Genomic DNA, 16782 nt, shown 5'->3' with positions numbered 1-16782 from the left:
TGAGGTTTATTTTTAAAGTTATTTATTGGTTTAAATGTTCACAGTTGTGTAAAACTATGGTTTTAAGCATTTTTTTTAATTTATATTTTCACAGTTGTGTGAAATTATGGGGTGGTCAAACAAGGGGGGTTAAACAATTATTGTCTAACGATAAATGTGGGTATTCAAAAAGTTAAAGCTTTATGCAATTAAAACACAAATTCCCAATATCACATGTCAAAATATACAAAGGAACTATCCTGAAATTAAATGTGAATAAATACTCATGCAGCATTTTTCTTACTTTGTCTAGCTGTAAAATTTGATTATTTTCGATGGAAATATTTTTTTGTCGGTTTCTGTGTGTACAGTGAAATCGAAATTTACCAATCTAATCCTTCCACGCCTAGTTACAGTCAAAAGTGCTTTTTGCATTTATTATATAAAAATTCAGTATATTTCACTACAAGTAACATAAAAGATTATCAAAAAATCTGCATAAAAACCAGAAGAGCTTCTGGGAAGCAAATATGCACTGTACTTACTTCTCTGTCTCTGGGAGCAGGGATGCACTCGCTGATGCCCTAATAACCAGAGGAGCTGGCAGCCCCCTCAGCACCAGGATGTCAGCACTATTCTTCTTTGTACAATGGAAAGTGCACAGATCAGCCCTGTGCTAGAAATGTGGTAAGTAGCAGAATTGTTTGGGGCTGAGCTGGTGCGTAGACAGCAGTTCAGTGAGAATAAGCGGGCTGACAGGTTTGCAAAAGAAACAAAAACAACTTGTTGACCTCTTAAGGGCAGGGCAACAGAAGCAGAGAAGCTCTGAGTGAGATATGCTTGCGGCAGCCACTTGGCCAGGCAGTACATACACATTAGCCAGCTGTGGGGTGGTGCGCAGCATGCTGGCACAGGGTAGGGGACAGCGGTTAAGCATGCATGCTGCTCTCTGGGATTAGGAGTGAATTCATTCTGATTCACGTTTTATTGGAAGGTTTCAGAGTAGCAGCCGGTTAGTCTGTATCCGCAAAAAGAACAGGAGGACTTGTGGCACCTTAGAGACTAACAAATGTATTTGAGCATAAGCTTTCATGGGCTACAGCCCACTTCATCAGATGCATAGACTGGAACATATAGTGAGGAGATATATATACACTTACAGAGAACATGAAAAGGTGGGAGTTCCCCTACCAACTCTAAGAGGCTAATAATTAGATGAGCTATTGTCAGCAGAAGAAAAAAAAACTTTTGTAGTGATAATCAAGATAGCCCATTACAGACAGTTTGACAAGAAGGTGTGAGGATACTTAACACAGGGAAATAGATTCAATGTTGTGTAATGGGCCTCAGCCATTCCCAGTCTCTATTCAAGCCTAAATTGATGGTATCTAGTTTGCATATTAATTCAAGTTCAGCAGTTTCTCGTTGGAGTCTGTTTTTTGAAGCTTTTCTCTTTCAAAATTGCCACCTTTAAATCTGTTACTGAGTGGCCAGAGAGGTTGAAGGTTCTCCCACTGGTTTTTGAATGTTATGATCTGATGTCAGATTTGTGTCCATTTATTCTTTGCATAGAGACTGTCCGGTCTGGCAACGTAATGGCGAGGGGCATTGCTGGCACATGATGGCATATATCACATTGGTAGATGTGCAGGTGAACGAGCCCCTGATGGCGTGGCTGATGTGATAAGGTCCTATGATGGTGTCATTTGAATAGATATGTGGACAGAGATGGCATCGGGCTTTGTTGCAAGGATAGGTTCCTGGGTTAGTGTTTATGTTGTATGGTGTGCGGCTGCTGGTGAATATTTGCTTCAGGTTGGGAGGCTGTTTATAAGTGAGGACTGGCCTGTCTCCCAAGATCTGTGAGAGTGAAGGATCATCTTTAAGGATAGGTTGTAGATCTTTGATGTTCTGGAGAGGAGAGCAATAGGTGATGGCTAGTGGCGTTCTGTTATTTTCTTTGTTGGGCCTGTCCTGTAGTAGGTGGCTTCTGGGTACTCTTCTGGCTCTGTCAATCTGTTTTTTCACTTCAGCAGGTGGGTATTGTAGTTTTAAGAATGCTTGATAGAGATCTTGTAGGTGTTTGTCTCTGTCTGAGGGATTGGAGCAAATGCGGTTGTATCTCAGAGCTTGGCTGTAGACAATGGATCATGTGGTGTGTCCTGGATGGAAGCTGGAGGCATGTAGGTAAGTAGAGCGATCAGTAGGTTTCTGCAGGAGCAGCGCCAGGGTTTTTGGTGCCCTAGGTGGGGGTCCTTCCGCACTCCCGGTCGTTGGCGGCAATTCTGCGGCGGGGGAGGGTGGGGTTCTTCTGCGCTCCTGGTCTTTGGGGCACTTCGGCGGCAGGTCCCGGAGCGAGTGAAGGACCCGCCGCAGAATTGCCGCCTATGACCCAGAGCGCGGAAGGACCCCCCACCGCCGAATTGCAGCCAAAGGCAGCAAAATGCTGCCCTCCCAAATTCTGGCGCCCTAGGCGACCGCCTAGATCACCTAAATGGAAGCGCCAGCCCTAGGTTTCTGATATAGGGTGGTTGTTATGTGATCATTGTTATTAGCACAGTAGTGTCCAGGAAATCCCACCATCAGCCTCAGCCTAGACCAGTCCACACAAGCGGTCCATTTCCTTGACACTACTGTGCTAATAAGCAATGGTCACATACACACCACCCTATACCAGAAGCCTACTGACCACAACACTTACTTACATGCCTCCAGCTAACAATAGCATGTCCTACTGACAACAGCTCATCTTCATTAATTAGCCTCTTAGAGTTGGTAGGGGAACTCCCACCTTTTCATATTCTCTGTATGTGTATATATATCTCCTCACTATATGTTCCATTCCATGCATCCGATGAAGTGGGATGTAGCCCACAAAAGCTTATGCTCAAATACATTTGTTAGTCTCTAAGATGCCACAAGTCCTCCTGTTTTATTGGAAATAATATCAGTCCAAAATAATATCAGATTCTGTTCTGGATTCAGTTTACTGAGACCTACAGGAAGCAGAATACAGGTACATAGTGTATAAACCCACAGGCCTCTTTAGTGTCCCAAGTCCTATCTTTCTGTCCTTCAGTTTCCCCAGCTCTGAAATGGAGATAAAACCAGAGGCCTGCCTTCCTTCAAGGGTCTGGAAATCTTAAATCATTCATGTCAAAGAGCTTTAAGAAATCAAATACTATAGAAACAGATGGTAATATTAGGCCCAGTCCTGGTACATCTATACACGAATCATACCATACTTCACACGTAGTTCCACAGATTTCAGCGGAGCTAGTTGTGGAGTAAGGGACTGTTCAGTGTGAGTAAGAGGGGCAGAATTTGTCCCATTGTGATCATCATTCAAACAGAAAGAACAGGGGAAAGAGCCCTGCATATCTCAAAAACTGGTCAAACAAACGGAAATCGTCCATTTTGAAATTAAAATGTGCTTACAACAAACTCAGCAGCTGGGATCAACCAGAGCCTGAATTGTCCCTCTGCACAGAGGACTAAGTTTCCCCAGAACAGCAGGGAGGGGAACACAGGGCAGCACATGGTCACGGCTCCCTTTTGTAACATCCAAAGAGGTTACAAAATGGGGATTGCTTAAAAGTGCAGTTATGGGCAGGAAAGTGACTATGTGAAAATGGTACCTTCTTACTCAACAGACCGGCTCCCTGAGTTTTTGAGTCACAACAGCTTGTTGTATACCGCCGTCAGCCGCGGGAGAGTGAGCTAGATTCTGTTCTAGGGCTGCCCACGCTGTATTTCAATATCACCACCACCATGATTAATAAGAAGAAGCAGGAGTCACATGCATTCGCCAGGAGTATTTCTTGCTGCTTTTTGCACCATTCAGTGACCCCCAATCTTATTGTACAGAGAAGAAAAAATAAGGGAGGTCCCCTGTAATTAGTGACTGTTGGAAGTCCTAATTCTGACTCATGCGCTGTCAACAGAATTGTTAACTAGGCACAACCTCAACATCCTTCTTTGACAAGTAGCAAGGGCAGGTGAGCCAAAGACCACAGCTTGCATCTCAGAGCCGGCAGTTAACGGGGTGGAGAATAATCCAAATCATCATTTGATATGGAAACTGCACCTACTTGTGCTTGAGCCACTGAGACGCAATCGATAGGCGATCTCCCATCACGGTTCCTCAGAGTAAAACCACAGAGTCTGGCCTCAAGCCTGCTCCTACAGAAGCAAATGGCAAAACTTCCTGTGACGTTAATGGGACAGGATTTGGCCCTTAAAAAAGATAAACATAAAATGCCAGAGAAGAGATGGATAGGGCAAAAGAGGTGGGGCAGGAGGCAGGTCATAGCCTCCCTCCCCACTGACCGTGGCAGGAGGCGGAGATAGCGCACTGGGGGGAGGAGAGTAATCAATCCCATCTGAACAGCTGGGCACAAGGACACTCTGGAAGCACGCTACCTGCCTGCAAAGCAAGGTCCCAGGTAGTTCTGCCCATCTAGCCCTCCATGGTCACAGCGTTGCTGGTTAACTTCTTTTGACTAGTCAAAGTTACTGTATGCAAAACCAAGCATGTTCTTCTTCTCTTTGATAAGGCCCCTATATTTACTTTTGCCCTCACAGCCATGAGTAACACATTTCACAATATTTGAATACAACAACAGATTAAGAGCCCTGAATCACTGAAGTGTGATACAAGGTCATTACTCTAGTATTATTAAGTAGTTAAAAAACTAGATCGAGGCACAATGCATTATTCACAGATCACAGAGAGCAGAAATAATGGTCATTTTAAATCAGGCCTCATGAATATGCAACAATGTCCAGGTTTTAATCACAAGGAGGAAAAAGAATCTTGACATAAATTTGAAGTCTGGGCATATTAACCCTCCCATTCCCAGCTCCAGAATTTTAATCCTAGCTTTTCCTTGGCTGAGAATTACCTAGTGCTCTTATTGCTGCTTTTAAAACCTCTCTCTTTTGAGCCTCAGACTGAAATACACAAGCCTGCATCGCATCTGTTCTGCAGTCTCTTTTCAGTGTCATTTCCTTCAGTTGGACTATAAAGTTATCTGCACAAGGCAGCAATTTCAAATACAATGCCAACAAAGTGCTAAGGACAATGCAAAACCAAAAAGCAATATTCTTCAGGGTCTCACTGGCTCTGAATTTGTACAAGAAATCACACTGACGATTAGCTACCTAAGTATTCCATACCTCCTGCTAAAGGTCTCTGTCATATTGATGATCTAGATCTAGTAAAATCATGACAAAACAGATCTATGGATACAGTCAACAGCTCACATTCAGTTCCATGCTGCTTGGAGGGTCATGCTGGTCAGTATTTCTGAACATTCAGGTGATCCGTGGAACTTTCAGAAAATTTTTCCCGAACCCTGGAGGTTTCGCACACTCACGCCAGAAGCACATTTTTTTGTCATCCACTCAGGGAGCAGAACCAAATGTCACATGACCAGCTACACACTACACATAGTCCAAACGCACAATTTACAAACAAACCCCCATTGTTCCAGTTATTCGTACAAATCATTTCATGCTAATACTTACACCTTGGCCCGGACTAGCACCAACAACTGCTGACTGCATCCACAGCTAACAGGACTAGCTCCCACATGACTCAACGCTCATATCACAAAAGGCAAAACCCTCTGATTCCCAGCTGTGTGACTACAACATGACCAGTATTGGTATCATAGAGCGATTGAAGAAGCTTGGTCAATCACAGCAGTGAACACTTGCCCTTGCTATCAAGAATAAATGAAAAAAAATTCCAGACATACCAAATGCTCCACCAGTCAAACATTGAGAACTGGGTGTGTCTCCAAGGTGCTTATTGTTAGCTCAGCATTGGGGAAGTACATGCAGCGCAGCAGATCAGTACCCAGGAAAGGCAACTGGAGTGGGTGTAGAGAAAGAATGCAGAATCCAGCCCATTATGTGGTTAACGTTGCACTCACACCCTGCGCCCAGGGCACAGAAAAGCCCAACTGCTGAGAAATCAGTGCAGGTAGCTTCCACTCCATGGAAACAGTAAGCGTGCAAAAGCAGATGCCAGGCTGTAAATACAGCCCATGAAGCAACAGTGGGCCTCGTGACACAATCTGAAGGATCCGGGCCAAGTTACACAGTCACGTAAAGCATTTTTTTCAAAACCCTGGGAAATGAATTTTCCAACTGGAGGTGAGTCACCAATCCCTTTAGACAGACGGATGTCTCTGGATAAAGGTCAGGCCTGGGCCTCCTTTGGTACAATCCATAAACAGCCCATATATTTGGATTAACAAACTCAATTCATCCCCCATGACACACACACCAACATTACACCACAACATCCTCTCACTCTGCAACACAGTCCCGCAGAACGAAATGCTCTTCGGTTGCACAAAGCTGATGCATTTTATTTTGTTGCCCCCATTGGCCAGCAAATTGGCACAAAATACTGATTTTCTAGGAAGCAAATTGATGGGTAAACTCGTCACTGGGGAGCAGGACATTTGACCAGTGCATCTGCATCCAGCTGAGGTTCCGAGGCCACACATCTGCTCCCAGGAAAGCCAGTTGGGACACTGCCATTAACTTCACTCAGTGGGAGCAGGATTGGGGCCCAGCTTTGTTAGCGCTTTATATTCCCGCGCCCAAAGTTACATTGCCCAAGAATGCGGAGAGCAAAGGAAAGACGCTGGCCTTCTGTGCGCTCCTTGCAGTCAGTGTGTACTGTATATGTCAAGTCCTTTTCCTGTACTTCTGTCTATGTTCAGCCATGCTCTCCTCTGAACCATTTCCTGACCATTCATCAGACCTCTTTTGTCTTTTGCCCCATAGCTGCAGCTTGGGGGAGCTCCATGCCTTACAGGGAAAGGCACAACGTCCCAGAAGCCATCATGTGCGCAATCACATTTTAATATCAGCAGACTGGATTCTCCCAGACACGACTAAGAGAGCCCTCTAGGTAAAACGTGCTCCGAGTCCTCTGCCTTCTCATACAGGCACAGGTTAAATGACATTGCATGTAGTTATGCCAAATCTAGTCTGCCCTGGGAGCTGATAAACATACGCACCATATTTCTGAACCAGATGATAACTACACTGAAAAGGACACGGAACAGGTGTTTTCCATTCATTATTGTGGGGCAGTTCTCTGACCTGTGTCATACAGGAGGTCCGACTAGATGATCACAATGGCCCCTTCTGGCCTGGAAATCTGTGGGTCCATCTGCACTGCAATAAAAACCTGGCACCGAGTCTCAGACCCCAGATCAACTGACTCAGGCTCCCAGGGTTCAGACTGCAGGGCCGAAACAGCAGGGGAGACGGTCAGGCTCGGGCTGCAGCCCAGGCTCTGAGACCCTTGGTGGAGTGTCAGAGTCCTGGCTCCAATCCAATCCTTACACTATTTTTAGCCTTGCAGCCTAAGCCCAAGTCAGTTGGCCCAATGTGGTGCCGCGGGGGTTTTGGGTTTTTTTCCCTGTGTAGACAGACCCTCTGACTCAATTAAATTGCTCAAGTTGTAGGTAGCTCTCTGACTCGACATTTCCTCTCTCTGAAAATCTAGGTGTAGATTTATGCAACCTACTTTCATCTATTCTACCACGATCAATCAAACAAGCTGGAAAGAATAAAACCTGGTGCTGTATCGTGATAAACCAACTAAACACTTACAAATGACTCCTGGTGATTTTTACACAATAGTTGACACAAACCCACCAAATAATTCAGTCCAGTGATTCCCAGTTACTAATGGAGCAGCAGCAGTTTTTCATGTTGCACTGCCAAAAATTAATAGATTTGTAACAGACTGTTGGATCCAGCTCAGCTGGTAACAGAAAGACTCCTCCCTTTCAGATCTAGGCGCTTGCATAGCCCTTACCACTGTAGTAATGAGTAACTCAGTCATTAGCAGATTGTTTTCCTTGTAAGGCAGGGAAGAATTATCCTTCTTTTCCAAAGGGGAAACTGAGGCACAAAGAAAATTAAGTGACATGCCCAATGTCATGCAAACTCTATGGGTGAGCTGAGAATAGAAGGCAGGTCTTCTGAGTTCCAGTCCACTGCATTATCCACTAGATGCTCTTTTCTACCCTGGGATCTATTGTGCCCTTTTAAAGATTCCCATACCTAGGGTCTAGTCATGTGCCTGTGACAGTTCATATTTCCAAATTAACTGGACATACACATGTGTGTGGGGGAGAGAGAGCTAGTATCTCATGTAACCAGAAGAGGCTGGGAGGGGTACCAAAGGTTTGCCTTGGGAACGAGGAACTGGTATAACAAGTTTTGATTCAGTGGAAATTTACGAGTTAAACATTGTTTTCAGATGTTGATGATAAACTTTTGGCACAACCTTAGCTACAGTTTTGTGAAAGCAATGCTGGAGTCAAATTAAGACTCGAAAGAAAACCGTGTTAGCAGGAAGTTCTAAGTACTTGTAAAACAGGAACAAAAGAACTTGGAGGTCAGGCTCTCTCTTTCCTCAGGTCATTAGCCGTTTCCTCCATGGAAATTGCAAACTGTCCTTGGATTTCCACACTTTAAACACCTCCCAATGCTATTACCTTCAGGTTACAGCCCTTTTCAGACACGATACAAATTCAGTGGCTTGGGGAAATATAGCTTTCGACCCATGTCCTGGTGTATCTGGGCTGGTTTGTTGATGCTGGAAGGAAACAGTATCTGTATGTCATGATTGCTCAGACAGCGTCTCAGCATCATCTAGGCAATCTTGCCTTCTGCTTAGATCTAGTATGTCAGCTTGATACACAGAAGTGAGCAAGCGCTTTTATTCCATGAATCCATTCACATTAACGTTGCCCCTTTAAACTTAATGACTCTTTGATGTAGTGCAGCTTCTTTTGTGCCCCACTGCTGGCAAAATCTGCCCCTAAAAAGGCAACTGGCCCAGCCCTGGAGGGGTCATCTCCAGTGCCGAGATGACCCTCCAGTAGTATAGCTCTGGCAGGAAGTCCCTTATGCTATTCCTCTCCCTAAGGCCTGCAGAACGGGCCCCGGGCAGAGGGGCAGGTGAGGGCTGGGGCTGCGCAGCCCAGGAGCTGCTGGCAGGGGCACTCTGGGGTCGCGGGGGCAGCGGCCAGGTTTGTGCTGCAGTGGGGATAGGGTTGCCAACCCTACAGGATTGTCCTGGAATCACCAGGAATTAAAGATCAGTCTTTAATTAAAAATTATGTCATGAGATGAAATCAACAGGAATTTGCCCGCAGAGCAGCAGGCACTGGCTATCACAGGATCCCCATGGTGAGTGTGAAGCCAGCAAGGTCGGGGCAGCTCCAGCTGGGACAGATCAGTCTGGTGTAGCCATGTGCTGGGGGCAGATACCCGGAGCCGGCACTGATCACACCCAGCTGCGGGCTGGGAGGGAGGGGCTGGGAGACAAACAGGGAAGTGCAGACACAGAGGCAAACGCTCACAGACAGACAAAGGGGGGGGGGGGGAACCAGACAGACGGACATGGGGAAAGAGAGACAGACAGACAAAGGGGGAAGAGACAGAGTAGCTGGGCTCAGACAGGCAATGACACAAACATGGCGCTTGCCCCCAAAGACTTGGGAAGAAGAAGAAGAATTCATGATAAACACACCAAACTCTCCTACAGAGCTTTGCCACAGGAGGACATTCCAAAATCCCAGGGGCCTATTCTAGTGGTGCCTCCCCCACCCAGAGCTCCAGGGACTTGGCTGGGTGGGACTGTTTGTGGGGAGAAGGCACTCGGGGGCCAGAACCTGGCCTGAAAAGCCTTTTTGGAGCATCTGCACAGCTTCCAGAAAACAAAGCCTGGCTGGATGCTATCATTATGATTTGGAGTTTTTTAATGGAAAAGAAGGGAAGGGAGGAGGGGTTCAACTCCTTTGTTGTTCAACTCTGAAGTACATAGAAATTACCAGATTGTCAACACAAGGATCCTTTTCAACCAGAGTCTTGCCTTTGTCGGTGGCCAGCACCAGATGCTTCAGAGAAACATACAAGGGATCCTGCAGTGAGCAGTTCCGGGGTAACCTACCCCCAGGGAGAGTTGCCTCTAACCCACAACACAGTCACATTTTTAAGTGCAGACTTGCAACCTCTCAATACCAAGTGGCACGTAGAGCAGTTGCTGTGATTTTTATAGAACCACATGTGATAGCTTGACCTGTGCCTGACTGTTCCAACAGCAGCTAATCTCTTTCTGTCTCCACATGCCGCTGTGGGATCTGGGTCTCACTTTACATTTGCGGGCATCAGGCTGCACATTGGAGTTTAAAAAGCTTACACAAATTATGCTAAACAAAAGGCAGCAGCACTTGCATTAAGTGGCTGCAAACAAGAGGCATCCACTTCATCCATTGGACACAAGGGCATTGCCATAGCTGCTACTGCCTGAACAGAGGAAAACACACCCCAGAGCAACAGATCTGCAGCCACACTGCGTAATACAGGGCTGGACGGCGCTCAGTCACTGCAATGATGAGTGTGGTGTCAGAGCCGATATGGGACAGGATAGAAGGTAAATCAGAGTGAAAACAGAACTGTAGCTACAAGTCATCGGTGTCAGAAACCCCAAGGATGTCCGGGAACAGAGCAGTAGGGAGGGAAGCATCAGGGAATGTCACTGACAAAAGGTGATTTTTTTTTCTCCCCCGAGATGGAGCCAAATAAAGAACAGCACAGCTGGTGCTCCCCTCTCTCTTAGGTGATGATGCAATTGAGGAGGAGAAGACCTGGGAGCCCCATTGTCTTAACCTATGGCAGAAGCACTTGAGAACACAGTGAGTCTCCTCCCACCCACCAAGTACTCACCTGTCAGGGTCAGTCTGTGTTCAATACTTCTCCAGGCCATGTTTTACTCACAGCCAGCTAGCAAGAAGCAGGGGCAGTTGTTCCTGCAGACGATCTCCAAGAAAAGGAAAACTTTTACCATGGACAAACTTCTGCCCTCAGAATGACACTTGTGGGTGCTGCAAAGGTTGCACAGAGGACACACGTGGGCCTGTATATACATTCATATCAACAGACACTTGGGTCACAACCACTTGATGTTGCTGAAGTACCAAACCCATCCACACAGACTCAAAGCACAGAAATAGCAGGTTGAGACTGACTACTTCCCAGCTCTCAGCACCCTCACATCCTGGTAACCACAGACATTGGCAGATTTCGAACCTCCACAAGAAAGTGCCTTCAATCTCCAACCTATAAGCGCACACAGCAAATTCCTACAGCTCCTAACACCAAGCCTTGGCTAAATCCTAAATTATATTAATATACATGTCACACAGAGAAGATGTGCTTCAGGTGTTTGTTGCTGAGGTAAGGTTTCATATGCATTTTTGGATGCTTAGAACTTCAGGCTGAAATTTTTCATGTTTGATCTCTGCCTCCACTTGGATCTTTAGGAAAAGTTTGGGCCAGAACTCTTCAGCTGATTTTGAGAATGAGAGTAATGAAATATATGGTGTTCACTATATAGATACAGTGAACTTTTGCCAAAGATCCAACCTGAGGTAGAGACCCAGTGTGGAAAATTTCAGCCTGAAGTTATAAGCAATGAAAATCAGAGTTAATAATGAAAAGTTGCATTGTCTTAACTATAGGTGGCACTGCTGCTTCTTCTATGTGTGTGTGGACTACAGGGTTATTTTCAAAAGCATCTAACAGACTCAGGAGTGAAAGTCAGTCGGACATGTGCTCCTAGCCCGCTTTGGCACTTTTGACAATCTCCCTTTAGATACCCGATAAACACACAAAATCTTAATTTTCTGATAGCCAGGGAGTGGGACACACCACACCAACGCAGCCCTGAAAGGGAAAAGTCCCCAGCATTCCTTACTGCTTTCACATTGCCTGTAACAACCCTGTTGATCATACCCTTCCGCAGGAGACTTTCAGTTCCACCACCGACAGAAAGCAATAGGTGCCCCAGCTTCAGCGAACTCTCAATCTATGCAAACGCTTAGCAGCAGCCTCAGACCTTCTTATACCAGCAGATCTGCACATCTGTCACGCATTCCATGTATTATCCTGCCGTAACACTGCCGAGTCACCGGTGTGTGAGTTTGATGAAGGTGGTTGTGACAATCAGGGTCCAGGTGCCCCAAGGGGAGAAGAGAAGGTTTAAACCCCAAAAAAGCAAGATGCTAAACCAATTGATTGCATACTATGTTTTTTTATTGTAAGAACTTATAGAGTAAGATCTTTTATAAAAGCTTTTAATGCACAGAACTTACAAATCATTAAGAGATCCACATACAGATGCTAGCTATGAAGGGCCAGGGGTGTATACATAGAAAATTGTAACTGTGATACAACTTGAGCATCACCTCACAAAAAGACACTGAAGCAATCAGGCAGGGAGGGGCTACATTCCCAGCCACAGGAGACTGGCTTCAAACACCATTGTCCAGCCAGAGGAATCATGAAAGCAAATGGAAACCAAGAGACGAGGAAGTTTTCCCCACTTTGAAAATCTGTAGTGAATGAAGAAGAAGAAGAAGAAAAAGAAAAGAAAAGAAACAACTGCAAACCCTTTTAAATGGAAGGGGTTTGAACTGAAGACCAGACAGAACCTGGGGGCCAGTCCCAGGGCAGGAGGCTGTCCACGAGCACTGGATCTCTCCTATCTCTAGGGGTTACACTGGGAAGCTATTTGAAGGCAACAGGTAACTCTGATCAGAAAAGGGATTTTATCTAATATGGAAATGTAAAGCCTGAGGTTGTCTCTTTATATTCATTTTCTGTGTTTGCTCTTCCCAGACTATTGTCTTTGAATCTGTGCTTTTAACATACGTTTATTTTTATTGCCAGTGGGTCCCTGGTGTGCAAATGGTGTGGCGTGTGTGTGCCAGAGAGAGCTGGTAACTGGAGGGGAGGGGGTTTCACAACTTCAGGAGTGCTAAACCACAGGGGATTGGTCTGTGTCTGGTCATTAAGAACTTGGGGAGGGCAGATTAGGGAAGACCTGGCCCCAGAAGGGATGTTGGTGTCAGCCTGTTTAAGCTGGTGAGAGCTGTGGTCTGGCTACTGGTGTGGAGGATCTGACCCATAGCCACACAGCACACAGGCCCCCTTACTCTCTGGGTGGATCCCAAAATGTCACAGTGGTAAGAAACCTCGTCATCTAACCCTGCTTGGATCCGGTCTAGACAACATGGCGGTGCATATACCACAGGCTGCTGGCACTTTGTCCATCAGGAAGCTTCCATTGACTTCAGTGGAAGATGGATCGGGCCAATTATTATTTCATGTAACGGAGCGCAGGGCCCCATTGGGTGAGGCACAATACCAACACGTAATACGAAACAGATCCTGCCCTGAAGGCTCTCAGTATAAATAGACAAGGCAGACAAAGTGGGAGAAGGGGATTATGATCATCCTCCATTTTATAGCTGGATAACAGGGCACAGTAAAATTAAGTGAGATTTAGAAGTATTTTATGTTTGTTTTAATTGAATCATCACACTCCATAAACCCTCCATTGCATACACTAGGAGTACACTAGATTTCTCCTGTGCTATTAATAGTAATTGAGGGTGTTGCTATGTATTTCTCTAATTAAACTCATTTTTTAAAACATTGCAAACGGATTTTAATGCATTTGACTTGGCCTGTACCTAACTTCTGTCAATTTCTCCATATTACCACTTACTTCCCTTACCAGCTACTTAAAAAAAACATTGTTTTCCACAGAGTATCCTTTCAAGTTAACCTGTTTGTTAATTTCATCCAGTAAACAACATCTGAATGGAGCTTCCAGTAGAATTCAATTCAGTATAATCTCAGTGCACGTCAGTTTTGATCACCTTGCCTCAATGCAAACTCATGGCAACCGATTAAAGAGAAGTGAAATAAAAACAACAACAACTAACTTGTTTTCCTATTTACCAGTTGATCCCTCCTCGTTGAAAAAGCCCAAGAGCCTTGTGTGACCACACCACACATTAGCTCTTATCACGGCTGGTGCTTTGACTCTGTAAGGGATTTCAGTTCGGAGACCTCCCAGCACTTTACAAGGTGAGGAGTGTTAGCTCCAGCGTCCAGAGGGGGACAGGGTGGTGCAGAGGGGAAGAAACTTGCCTGCAGTCATGCAGTGACGCAGTGACTTAGGGAAAGACTGCATCCAGGTGGGAGGTGTCATTTCCGGCTCAGGCACACGTCCCCAGGCTAGATAGGCAGCAGGACAGGCTAGCTGCCCAGACTGCAAGCCCACCCGACACTTGAGCTGCACACTCAGGTCAGCCAGCCCATCCTGCTGCCCATGCCGCCACAGCAACTCTTCATCTTCAGCAGGCTAGCCCAAAGCTGGAAGGGACACCTCCAGTGTAGACATGGCCAGAACCTCTGCCTCCTGATTCCCCATCCCAGGCACGCTAACCCCTCGAGGTCACAGGGCCACATTAAGTGGAGGCCATCTGCCATTTGACATGCAGAGCTACTGAGAGAACAACTCTCCTCTAGGAAGGGCCCAATTCCACCAGGGCACACAGGGTTTGCAGGAGCAGCCTCAAAGTGAGGAGAAGTCATTGTCATGCCACCAGCACACCTTTCTCCATCAGAGTTGTCTCCTGCTCCATCTCAACTCGCTGGACTGCCACATGCTGGATCCAGAGCCCACTGAAGTCAGAAGAAATCTGTCCATTGACTTCAGTGGGCTCTGGATCAGAACCTCTGCGAGCTACACTTTAATCCTCACCTAAACGAACACAACTACTGTATTGTTTCCCCATCCTTCACTCTTCCTTCCTGTCTGTAAGCACAAATTGCCAGGAGCCCTCACATGCCTGGTATGCTGGGTTCTGACCCCCTACCCCCAATTGTGGGTTAGGGTTTACACAGAAATGGGGCAACTTTCAATGGGAGTGACCATGCCCTCTTTCCCATTTTATTCCAGGATATTCTGGACATAAGGAATTAATGCAGGGAGTGGAATAAGCAGCCAACATCTATGCAAACACATGCATATGTAAGTAAACGTATGCACATCTGTATTGGGTTTTTTATTTGCAAGTGTGGATGAGTATGGATCCTGCCCTCTACCAAGCACGGGCATGCACCATCGTGGTCTTCTTGACGAACGTAGAAAGTAAGCTCTTTGAGCAGAGATTGTATTAATAGATTTTAGTGCATCAGCTACCACAATGGGGCCCTGCCTCGGGATTGGAATCATTTGAATGCTACCATAATACAAATTAATACTGATAACATCATAACCTCCATGCTTCTTTCTCCTCTCACTAATGCTGCTCCACCCCCAGGCTAAGTTCAGCTGTTTTGGAGAGTTCACTAGCTGGATCATTCAGCTGATATAACTATCCATCATCACATTCACAGACCAGTAATAAGTGTTGCACAGCCTTGGGCCCTGTTTGATTTCACCACAAATGCGTATTTTGTATCAGACGAATATCACCACAGCCTGGGCAATTTTTTGCAAACTATCCAGTTATTTAAAAACCATCCTCAACCCCACCCTGAATAAGTCAAAACAAGAAGGGCAGGAAAAACATGCAATTATATGTGGACATGGGCTACTTTAAAGGGAAACATCATCAAGAAAATGTCAGTTTAGATTTCACTCCTTCCATCTGCTCCTCTGAGGACTCGTTGGTGGCAACTCAAACGTCCTACTAGCCAGAAATCAGACAAGCTCCTGAGTTATAAATTGTGTATGGAAATATTCTAGCCTCATAGGGGAGTCACTAAAAGAGAAGTGAAAGGATGACTAGGTTAATATTTAATTTAGCCCTAAGCCAGTATCTTTAATAATGTACATTTAATTCTTCGCCTTATTACTCAGAGTCTAACCTGACCTACTGGGCTTCATAGAATCATAGAAATGTCAGGCTGGGAGGGACCTGGAAAAGTGATAAAGTCCAGCCACCTGAGCTGAGCGGGACCAAGTTAACCTAGACCATCCATTTGTCCAGCCTGTTCTTAAAACCTCCAATGGCGGGGATTCCACCACCTCCCTTGGAAGCCTGTTCCAGAGCTTAGCTACCCTTGCAACTGGAAAGTTTTTCCTACTATCTAACATAAATCTTTCTTGTTGCATATTAAGCCCAGTACTACTTGTCCTACTTTGGAGAATATGGAAAACAATTTGTCACTGTCCTCTTTATAACAGCCCTTAACGTACATGCCGGCTGTTATTAGGGCCACCTCAGTCTTCTTTTCTCAAGACTAAACATGCCAAGGGTTTTTTTTAGCCTTTCCTCATATATTAAGTTTTCCAAACTGTTCTCATTTTGGTTGCTCTCCTCTGGACTCTCTCCAGTTTACCCACATCCTTCCCAAAGTGTGACACCCAGAACCAGACACAGGGCTTCAGCTGAGGCCTCACCCGTGCTGAGTAGAGCAGGACAATCACCTCCCCATCTAACGTACCACACAGCTGTTAATACCTCCCGAGAGTAATATTAGCCTTTTTTGCAGCTGCATCAGACTGTTGACTAATTTTCAACTTGTAATTCACTCTAACCCCCCGATCCTTTCCAGCAGTACCCACCGCCTAGCTAGTTATTCCCTATTCTGTAGCTGCACAATGTAAGCACAACTTAGGGTTTGATCCAACACCCATTAAGGTCAATGGAAAGACTCCTATTGACTTCAGTGGTGCAGGATCGATCCCTTTCGCCCTGGTCCTGAAAAGACTCATGAATGGGCTTAACTTTAATGGGAACATTTATGGGTTTAAACTTCATGGGGGCTACTCTCAATGCACTGCAAACTCTACGGAGACTAGAAGCTGTTTTGGATAGGGGTTGACTTTTCGTTATGTGCATGTGCAGCACCTTGACCCATGGAGACCTGACCTGAGTGAGGCTTGTAGGTGCCACC

General features: G+C 45.7%; 1 protein-coding gene across 1 annotated transcript in view; it reads right to left on the bottom strand.

The window, feature by feature from the left end:
* Positions 1 to 6662, bottom strand: part of PAQR5 (progestin and adipoQ receptor family member 5) — a 349157-nt gene extending 342495 nt beyond the window's left edge. Inside the window, exon 1 of the mRNA XM_075069751.1 lies at positions 5742 to 6662. The gene's annotated coding sequence lies outside the window, so the exon portion shown is untranslated. The remainder of the gene's footprint in view (positions 1 to 5741) is intronic.
* Between the last annotated feature and the right edge of the window lie 10120 nt (positions 6663 to 16782).

Source organism: Chelonoidis abingdonii, chromosome 9, assembly GCF_003597395.2.
Source record: "Chelonoidis abingdonii isolate Lonesome George chromosome 9, CheloAbing_2.0, whole genome shotgun sequence".
NCBI classification, from domain to species: Eukaryota; Metazoa; Chordata; order Testudines; family Testudinidae; genus Chelonoidis; species Chelonoidis abingdonii.
The sequence above is the reverse complement of the archived record's forward strand: the minus strand, read 5'-3'. Positions and strand labels throughout refer to the sequence as shown.